At 38.6% G+C, this 10,632-nt stretch overlaps 1 protein-coding gene across 5 annotated transcripts in view; it reads left to right on the top strand.

The window, feature by feature from the left end:
- Nucleotides 1-849: 849 nt before the first annotated feature.
- The window catches only part of KIDINS220 (kinase D interacting substrate 220), a 150,414-nt gene continuing 140,631 nt past the window's right edge, over nucleotides 850-10,632 (top strand). For 2 of the 5 annotated variants that reach the window (XM_074288091.1, XM_074288088.1), the window contains exon 1: nucleotides 851-1,012. The gene's annotated coding sequence lies outside the window, so the exon portion shown is untranslated. Of the gene's footprint in view, nucleotides 1,031-5,404; nucleotides 5,470-10,632 lie in introns of all 5 variants that reach the window. The other 3 variants (XM_074288090.1, XM_074288092.1, XM_074288089.1) reach the window with 3 other exon arrangements.

Here is a 10,632-nt window from a genome sequence, read left to right as displayed (position 1 = left end):
TTGGAATAGTAACTATTTTTGCAAAAGGAGATCGCACATCTGTGGAATGGAGCTTTGATTCATCTCCACCAGGTACTAAGTAGTACAATGCAAATAGGCCTGGGTCTACGTCAGAAAGACCTGAGTTCAAATCCAGCCTTAGATACTCAACAACCTTTCTGACCCCTGCACTTGCCAGTGTGTGTCTCATTCTCCTTGTTGAATTAGGACCTACTTCCCAGTGCTGTTGTGAGGATCAAGTGAGATTTTGGTAAAGCACTTAGTAAGACGCCGGGCACAGAGTATAAACTATATAAACTCCCTAGAGGACGCGACTATAGTTTTTATTCTTCTGTCATCTGTGCCTCACTACTTACTGTTCATTGCCTTTAAAGGGCGTACATTTTAAGACACACCTGGTCAGCCATCTCGTCCACTGCTACTCTCACAAGGGGTCACCCAATATCTACTTGAAAAATGCAAAAGTGAGGTGATTTACTGCTGCCTCCCACACAGTCCGATCCGGGGCATTCTCGACTCCATAATTATGGAGAGGAGTCAAAAGATTAGGTCGGGTCACCGGATCTACGTCTAGAGTTAGGCCTGCAGCCTAACTCTAGACACTAGCCCAAAGCCACTTCCCCTCACAGCTGGGAAGAGCTTTGATTTGGTGACTTGTACATCCTTGCTTCTCCTCCCCCTTTCTTTCCTCCTCAACCTTTCCCTTCCTTTTTTAATTTTTTTTTTTTTTTTTTGCTCCCCTTCCCTTTCATCTTCCCCTCCTTCCTTCTCCCTCCTCCCTTCTCTGAATGCCCCCCCACCTTTTCCCTCGCTCTCTCCTCCGAGGCTCCTCCTTTTTCCACCAGAGACGGCCACGTGACCTGTCAGTTTGAGGGAGAAGGAGGAAAATGGCCGCTCGGTCTAAGCCGTAGACTGCGGCTCGGAGTCCCCTTCTATTTTGTGTGACAGCGCCCACTCTAAAGAGGGCTCCTGTGCGGGGGCCCGAAAGAGGGCCCAGAGGGGCTTCTAGACGGTGAGCGACAGGCGCCGGGTATGGGAAGCTGAAAGTTCGTCCTGTGGGGCGGTGGCAGTGGCTTTGTGGAGATCCGGGAAGGGCGGCCGAGGCTGGCGCCGGGGCTGTTTGGGAGGGTGTGTGTGTGAATGTCCGGGGAGGGGTGTGTGTGTGTGTGTTCGTGTGTTCACAGAGGGAATTAACGGGGTATGGGATGTTTACCGGAGTGAGATTGCGGTGTGTGTTTATGTAAACTAGATGGAACGAGACGGGGTGTGGGTGTGTTTTCACTGAGGAAGGAGCAAGCGGTGTCTGTGAGTACAGAGTGGGAGCGAGGTGTGTGTGTGTGTGTGTGTGTGTGTGTGTGTGTGTGTGTGTTCATACTGAAAGGAGCTAATGGGGTGTGTGCCGATGTTCATAAAGGAGAGAGCGGTGTGTGGGTGTGTTCACCGGAGTAATCTAGCCAAGGTGTGTGTGTGTGTGTGTGTGTGTGTGTGTGTGTGTGTGTGTGTGTGTGTATTTCTCACTGGAGTGTGGGCGGGCGGTGAGCGCGCTGGTGTGGGAGTGTGTGTCTGTGTGTGAGTGAGTGTGTGTGTATCTCTGTGTGTATTTCTCACAGGAGTGTGGGCGGGCGGTGAGCGCGCTGGTGTGTGAGTGTGTGTTTCTCTGAGGAGAGCGCGGGCGGGGTGTGCACCTGTGTTCATAAAGGAGAGCGCGGTGTGTGGTGAGCTAGCGGATAAGCGTTTGCTCACAGAGGGAGCGAGTATCAGTATTACATTTTTCTCTTTGAAATGAGGAAATTGAACCGAATGAGCTCCGAGACTTCTTTCCAGCTGAGAATTCTGAGCCTATGAAAATGTGGGAGACGAAAGAAATGCTTGGTGCATTGATGCATCTATAAGAAATAGATGTATGCAGGGGTGAATGTGCTTAGTCTGCCCCCCAAAAGCTAGTTTTGTATATTCCTACACCTTCCTCCGGACCCAGGACCTAGGCCGCGCGGGGCGCCTTTACCTTTGCTCTGGGAGCTCGATAAACAAAAGGTGGCCGGGAGTGTCGGGGTGGGGCCGCGGCAGCTGCGGGGATTTTTCTCCGCTTCAGATCCTGCCAGGTGGATAACTAATGATTGCTGAGAGCTTTGGTAATTACAGGAAGGGGAAATCTCTTTTGGATTCTTTCACTCCTGATAATTTTGCTTGTTTCTGAAGCCTTTTTCCTTTAGGATATTTTCCCCTTCATTTTATTTTAAGATCCAGCCTCTGCCACTTATTGTTCGGTGCGACCTTGAGCAAGTTATTTAATCCAAATCTTAAATCTCAATTGTAAAATGAGCGGATTAGACTATGTGGCTTCTAAAGTACCTTCCCTCTCTAAATCTAAATTAAAAAAAAAAATTATCATTAAAGCTTTTTATTTTCAAAACGTGCATAGATAAATCTAACATTCTGTAAAGCACAATGCAAGTTTATCATGCCCATTTTGTAGGTGAAGAATCTGAGGCTGAGACAAATAATGACCATGGCCTACAGATGTCAGAGACTGAATTTAGCAGGTCTTTTGGGCTCAAGTCATTTGTCCTTTTCATTATACAGGCTACCATACTCAATGTGGGATTGCATGATAATGCATAGGGTCAGCGGTGTAGCGCAGTGGATAGAGCGCTGGACTTGGACTCCAGGAGTTTCATCTTCATGAGGGTAGTATGGCCTCAAACACACAGACTGGCTGTGCGACCCGGACAAGTCACTTAGCTTTTTGTCTGCTTCCTCGTCTGGGCTGGAGAAGGAAATAGCAAATCACTTCATTATTCCTGCATATCTTGAATTTCTCTCTCTTTACACACACACACAATACACATACATACATATATACACACACACACATATACATACCCTTAGGACCCAGTGGCATTGTACTAGGTGATCTTACTCATGCCAGTTTTGTGACACAAATTTTTAAACGTTGGCTAAATAGTTTGTGTGTATGTGTTTATGTAGCCATAGATATATGTATATATGCAGAGAAAATTGAACTTGGTGACATTTAACTAATTTCAAAATCTGGAAGTTCAAATCATAGGATTTAGAACTAGAAAAAGGATTGAGGTAATCCAATTGCCTCCTTTCACTAAGGCTCAGAAAAATGAAGTCAGAGGCATTCTGGTAAATGTTTAACATGTGGCTCTCAAGAAAAAAAAAAAAAAGTACCTATAATTTAACAATAGATCAAGCCCTGATTTGTAGCAATTGATTTCTGAGACGTAAATGCTCACACTGAAAGTTTAACAATTTAAACTGGTACAAGCTAGCTTCAATACACTCGTGGATGAAGCACTGTTTTAAATGACAATGAGATTGACATAACTTATTTAGCATCTCTCAAATTCATAATTTAAACCTTAGATTTTTGGACTCTGAATCCTAAATTCTTTCTGCTACACCAGACTGCCCCTTTGTGGCAGTCATCTTTAATGTCTTCCAAGCCAGGCAATAAGTATTTTCTTGTATTTCTTTGTGTAGCGAATTTTAAGGAAAAAAAATTCTCAGTTAGAGGGCTTCAGCCTTCTGAAAAGAATGTAAAATGTAAATTGTAAAATGAAGATCCACTATTTCAAGATTAGTTTTTTTTATTTTTTATTTTTAATCTTTTTTGTGTGTCTTGGACCTCTTTGGCACTTAGGCTATTCTGAGATGAATAATGTGTTTTTTTTTTTTTTTTTCCCCTGAGGCTGGGATTAAGTGACTTGCCCAGGGTCACACAGCTAGGAAGTGTTAAGTGTCTGACATCAGATTTGAACTCCGGGCTGGTGCTCTATCCACTGCGCCACCTAGCTGCTCCATAATGTTTTTAAGTATTTAAAATAAACTACAAAAGACTAGAAAGAGAACCAGTTATATGGAAATATGTATTAAAATATTTGAAAAACAATTTCATGGACCTCAGATTAAGAACATTTGGACTAGATGCTATCTCAGACCCTTTTCAGCTTTGTGACACAAATTTATAAACAGTGAAGTGTCATCAAATCAGGCTTTCAAGGGCATCCTTTAAAAAATGTATGTTAATCACATCAATATAAGTCCGTTAGGGTCACAAAAGATGTTTTTATTCATTAACTCCAATTCTTACTGCCACCTTGGTAGGTGAGTAATACATTATTGCTTCTAGTTTTTTTTTCCCCATATGCATTTAGTTTTTGACTAAATTATGTCTTTTTTATAGCACTTAGTTCTTAAGAAAGAGATTTAGTGACACTATCTTAGAGATTTAGTGCCACTCTTGTATAGAAACAGTAAAGGGACTAACAAGAGTAGGAAGCAGTGTACTCTAAACTCATTACTTAATTCTTCTGGTCTCAGGTCCATTCAGATAAGTAGTTTATAATTTACAGAAAATGCCCTTTTGGTTCACAAAAGACCAGTATTTGAGGAGACAGTGTGGAAAAAACCCCAAAGTAGGAGCCAAAAGACTCAGCTTCTTTTTTACCTACTATTGTGGAATTTTGGACAATACTTAATGTCTCAAACTAGTTTCTTCACTTTAAAAATTTGGATATTATAATGTCTGCCCTGCCTAAAGGTTTATTGTATCAGTGAGATAATGTGTATGAAAATGCTTTGGAAACTATAATATTGAAGCATTTCATTTTCCTATTCAGCTTTATTTTATATTAAATTTCCTTCACATAATTTCCTTACTAGAAAAGCTCACTGCTGACTTTTTCCTGAAACTTGCTACTTTATTTCCCTATTCTGTACCTTTGGATAGATCCCTCTCTCTTATCCTTCTTGCCCACATTTATGATGAACACTCTCCTCTCTTGTCTAATCCCTAAATTTCCTTCCTTCCTTCCTTCCTTCCTTCCTTCCTTCCTTCCTTCCTTCCTTCCTTCCTTCCTTCCTTCCTTCCTTCCTTCCTTCCTTCCTTCCTTCCTTCCTTCCTTCCTTCCTTCCTTCCTTCCTTCCTTCCTTCCTTCCTTCCTTCCTTCCTTCCTCCTCCCTTCCTTCCTTCCTTCCTCCCTTCCTTCCTCCCTCCCTCCCTCCCTCTCTCCCTCCCTCTCTCCCTCCTTCCCTCCCTCTCTCCCTCCCTTCCTCCCTCCCTCCCTTCCTCCCTTCCTCCCTCCCTCCCTCCTTCCCTCCCTCTCTCCCTCCCTTCCTCCCTCTCTCCCTCCTTCCCTCCCTCTCTCCCTCCCTTCCTCCCTCTCTCCCTCCCTCCCTCCCTCCCTCCCTCTTTCCTTCTCTCTCTCTCTCTCTCTCTCTCTCTCTCTCTCTCTCTCTCTTTCTTTTTTAGGCAGGTACCAATATTATATCATTTAATGCATTTTAAAAATTCAAACAATCTTTTTTAAAAATTTATTTTATTTTAGTTTCAATTCTGAATTTTCTCCCTTCCTTTCCTCAATTCCCTTTTAAGAAAGCCAGGAAGAAACAAACAACTACTGGAGTACTTTTTTTAAAAAGACCTTTGCCATATACATAGTAAGTACTTACTAATGTTGATTGAATTACATTTGTCTTTTCTTGTCTTTATGAACTGTTACAGCAGTAGTAATCAATATTCAATAGCAATGTAAGTTATTTTAAAATATCTTAATACATTTAGGTCATTGGGTAATAACCAGTGTAAAATGTTTTCTTTCAATACAATTTACTGTCCCTATGGCAGGACGTAAGTGATAAAAAGTTCTGTTTCTTGACATTTCTGTTAGAGAAAAAAAATGGAACAACATAATTCCAAGCAAGGACATCATAAAATCATGAAAAAAAACATTGAAAATTGAAATAGTAATACTTCCTAAGTATTTTATTTACTGATAAAACTGATAAATTCTGTGTGTCCTACTATAACGGTTCTATCTGGCTCTGCTAATTGCTGCTCTTTGACCTTGAGCAGGTCATGTGACCTCCCAGAACCTCAGTTTTTCCATGTATAATTATAAGTAGTGTGTTGCTGTGTGAGAAAACGAATAGACTGATTTAAGAATAGCTGATGACACAATGACTGAGCATAGAGCCTGGAGTTGGGATGACGACTTCAAATACAGCTCTGTGACCTTCATTTAGTTGCTGTTCATCTCAGTTTCCTCATAGGTAAAATGAGAATAATAAGAGTACCTACTTTGCAGAGTTTTATGAGGATCAAATGTGATAATAATAGTAAAGCATTTTGCACAGGGTCTAGCACATAGTAAGTACAACATCAATGCTAATTTAGCTATTTTTATTATTTGATGACTTCTGAGATTCATTTCATTTCTTAATCAATGGATCCTATCTATGTACAAGCTTATTCATCCTAGCATTAGCTAGATGTTCATACAAAAATAAAGAACCTAAGTATTGCAATTTAGTAAAAATATTTACATGTCAGCTTATGTGTACTAATTTGACTGGCACCATTGCAGAGTTTGAAAAAAAAAATTTGAAGGGAAACATACAGAAGTGAAGGTAAGTCACAGTATTGTATAGATGGAAATTCCTTTTTCAAAAAAATAGTTCAGAGAGAAAATTATTTAGTCAGAGGATTTGGGTTTGAGTTTCGACTCTACTATTGAATGGCTGTCTATGAAACTATGGGCAAGTAATTTCACTTACCTGATTCACTTCCTTCTTCTTAAATGAAGGGGTAAACTGCCTGACTTTTGAGATTTCTTCTACTAAAAATGATCTTATGATTGCCTAACTACTAGGTAGGTAATATTTGTTCTTTTGTCCAAATTAATGTCTTGAGATTTTTAGCCACAAAAATTCATATGTAACTAGCCAGTACATATTAATTAGAAGCCAAATAGAATTTAAGTATTTGTGTACCTCTGTATTTGTACATGTTAGATTTTTGGCATGCTTTTGATTAGTTGGATCTCTTGGCAATCTTTCTTTAAATTAGCTTCATCCTCCACTGTTTGTCTCTTCTTTATGAGATGATAGTGCTTATGATTATTTATTGTCCTTATTCCGTAGATTTTGAGATCATGTTGGTTTTAGCTTTGCTGTGTTTAGCAATTAGGTGTTTTTTTTTTTCAGCTCTTTATTCTTTTTGTGGCAGTTGATTTTTAATGGTTAAATTTCCTCACAAAATGAGCAGTATCTTTGGCCATTTCCTATTTTAAATTATTAATTGCTTGTTTAAATAGTTCAAGATTGAGTTTCAAATATAACCCATATCTTTTTTTGCATTCTTCTAATGTTTTACCAATTTTCCAACAAGTTGGTGCTTATTGTTCTAATTTTTGAGTCAATAATGAATATCTTTTCTGACTATTGAAATACAATGTTTCTTTTTTTGTGATGTTATTATGCAGTATCAAGAAGCTATGGATTCTTAAAGTAATCTTTATTTAAAGGTGTGAAACTTCTGGGTACTCTACAAGTCCTTATTGCTTTTTCATCCCTTCTTCCTGAAGCTTGCTTACATTGTGATTTATTTCTTACCGTTTTTAGTTTTCCTCACCTTGAGGGGGAGGGGAAAACTTTATTAAGTTTTTCCTAAAACTTCTATGCCTTTTCATCTTATGCAACTATTTGTTGTTAGTGTGAAAATTGAAATCGTTCTTATTTTTTTCTTCAAATATTAATCATCAGAACTTCCGTATGTGATACTAAAAAGCCTTATTATTTTCTTCCCTAGCTTTAATTACTGATTGGGCATTGCCTGAGTTAGCCCCAAACTTTAATTAAAGACCTTATCTTAAAAAGGCCAAGATTTCCCATTGCTTCTGGGGCCATCTCCTATCTATATCTTGCTACTGGACCCGGATGATTTTGGAGGGGAAAGTGAGGCAGGTAACTTGCACAGTCTTCTCTCACTTTATCTGAATGTCATGGCATCACCTCTCTGACATGGCATCACCTCCCTGATATCATGGTCCTCTTGGAGAAGGAATTTGTTGTTTCTGTTTGTTGTCTTTTGGAGGGACACTAAAACTAATATTAAAAATTCTTCCCTTTGCCTCTTCAAGGTAATCCATGTGTCCTCTTTTCCTTTAGTTCCAGCTTTCTTCTTCTTTTTTTTTATATAGTGAGAATGCCAAGATTAATATGATTCACTTCCTCTAGTATTATGGCTGTTTGTCTTTGGATAAGTACCTCACATTTTGAGTTACTTGTTCTTTCATTTTCAGTCGTGTCCTACTCTTTGTGACCCCTTTGGGGTTTTCTTGTTAAAGATACTGGAGTGATATGAAAGAGTGTTCCAAATCACTATTGATCAGAGAAATGCAAATTAAGACAACTCTGAGATACCACTACACACCTGTCAGATTGGCTAAGATGATAGGAAAAAATGATGAATGTTGGAGGGGCTGTGGGAAAACTGGGACACCGATACATTGTTGGTGGAATTGTGAAAGAATCCAACATTCTGGAGAGCAATCTGGAATTATGCCCAAAAAGTTATCAAAGTGTGCATACCCTTTTATCCAGCAGTGCTATTACTGGGCTTATATCCCAAAGAAATACTAAAAAAGGGAAAGGGACCTGTATGTGCAAAAAATGTTTGTGGCAGCTCTTTTTGTAGTGGCTAGAAACTGGAAAATGAATGGATGCCCATCAATTGGAGAATGGTTAGGTAAATTATGGTATATGAATGTTATGGAATATTATTGTTCTGTAAGAAATGACCAACAGGAGGAATAGAGAGGCTTGGAGAGACTTACATCAACTGATGCTGAGTGAAATGAACAGAACCAGGAGATCATTATACACTTCAACAATGATACTGTATGAGGATGTATTCTGATGGAAGTGGATATCTTCAACAAAGAGATCTAATTCAGTTCCAATTGATTAATAATGGACAGAGCCAGCTACACCCAGAGAAGGAACACTGGGAAATAAGTGTAAACTGTTTGCATTTTTGTTTTTCTTCTCAGGTTATTTTTGCCTTCTGAATCTAATTCTTCCTGTGCAACAAGAAATTCGATTCTGCACACATATATTGTATCTAGGATATACTATAACACATTTAACATGTATGGGACTGCCTGCCATCTAGGGGAGGGGGTGGACGGAAGGAGGGGAAAATTCGGAATAGAAGTGAGTGCAAGGGATAATATAGTAAAAAATTATCCATGCATATCTACTGTCAAAAAAAAGTTATAATTATAAAATTAAAAAAAAAGAATTTTAAAATAAAAAACAAAGATATTGGAGTGGCTAGCCATTTTTTTTCCAGCTCATTTTATAGATTGAGGAAACTGAGGCAAATAAGATTGTGATTTGCCTAGAGTCACAGAGCTAGTGTCTGAGGCCAGATCTGAGCTCCGGATGATAAGTCTTCTTGATTCCAGGCCCAGCACTCTAAACACTGCCCCCTAGAGAACCTACAGTCAAATTAAAGTTTATAGACCATCTAAAAAATGTGTGCTTCTTAATCACCATTTGTTCTTTTGTCACCATCTCTGAAGGAGTAATAGGATCTAAAGACTATTTTATAATTTTCTTTGATTTTTGATTTGCCATGGCCAAAGAATTTATCACCAAGATGCCAATTCCATTAGTAGTGAACCCTTTCAGCATGTAATGAGGTTGGCCAAAAGCGAACAGATTTATTTGTTCACTTGTTCCTTATTCAAAGCCCTTCTGGCTTGGAAGAACCCTCTAAAATTTAGTTTCCACTGAACTTAGCCTTTAAAAACCCAGTATCAACTTCCTGACACAATAAAGCATTATAATAAGCTTTTTTATGTTCCTAAAACATATGACAATATACGTGTAATATTATGTCATCCAGGTGAGACTGGGCTATCAAAGACTAAGTCAATAGAACATAAATTTCAGAAGATTCTATTATTCTGCTAAAGCTTTGAGTATTAGCCACATAATAGAATGAATCTGTTCTCCTAAGTATAGTCAGCCTAATTGTATGTATGCCTATATAATTACATATGCTATACAGCAATTATATAATGTATAATCTATGTGGTGTTTACTATAATTAAGCTGACTGTTAGGATAGGAATATACCATCCCTCAAGAAGAGAGAAAAGAGCAGTGTACATAACTGCATTTGACATTGGTTACATTAGCTTTTTCCTGCAAGAAAATATAGCTTAGTACAATAAATGATGGGGACTCTAATAAAATAAATTTTAACATCATTTTGAAAACATGTATGTGGATGAATTCTAAAGTAAAAAAATAAATTCGTAATCTTAATATACAGAAATAAAATATTTATTTTTATTGTTAAGTTGTTTAGTCATGTCTGAATCTTTGCGATCCCATGCGCCATAGCACCCATTACATTTTTGATCAGTAGCATCCTCTGTTGTCCCCTTTTCTTTTTGCCAATATCAGGGTCTTTTCTATTGAGTTCTGCTTTCTCATATGGCCAAAGAATGTAAGCTTCATTTTCAGTATTTAAGCTTCCAATGACAAACCTTAAATAATTTCTTTCTTTGTTGACTTATTTGATCTCCTTGTTGTTCAAGGGACTCTCAAAAGTCTTCTTTTGCACCACTATTTGAAAATGTTGATTCTGTCCCTCTTAACTTTCCATGTAGTAAAACTCTTACAGCCAAGCATTGCTACTGGGATCAAAAACTTGACTATATGGACCTTTGCTGGCAAAATGATGTCTCTGCTTTTTAGCATTCTGACCAGATTTTCCAGTTTCTTGCCAGTTTCCTTCTAAGGAGCAAG

The sequence above is a fragment of the Sminthopsis crassicaudata genome, chromosome 2, assembly GCF_048593235.1.
Source record: "Sminthopsis crassicaudata isolate SCR6 chromosome 2, ASM4859323v1, whole genome shotgun sequence".
Taxonomy (NCBI): domain Eukaryota; kingdom Metazoa; phylum Chordata; class Mammalia; order Dasyuromorphia; family Dasyuridae; genus Sminthopsis; species Sminthopsis crassicaudata.
This window is presented reverse-complemented; position numbering and strand designations above follow the sequence as displayed.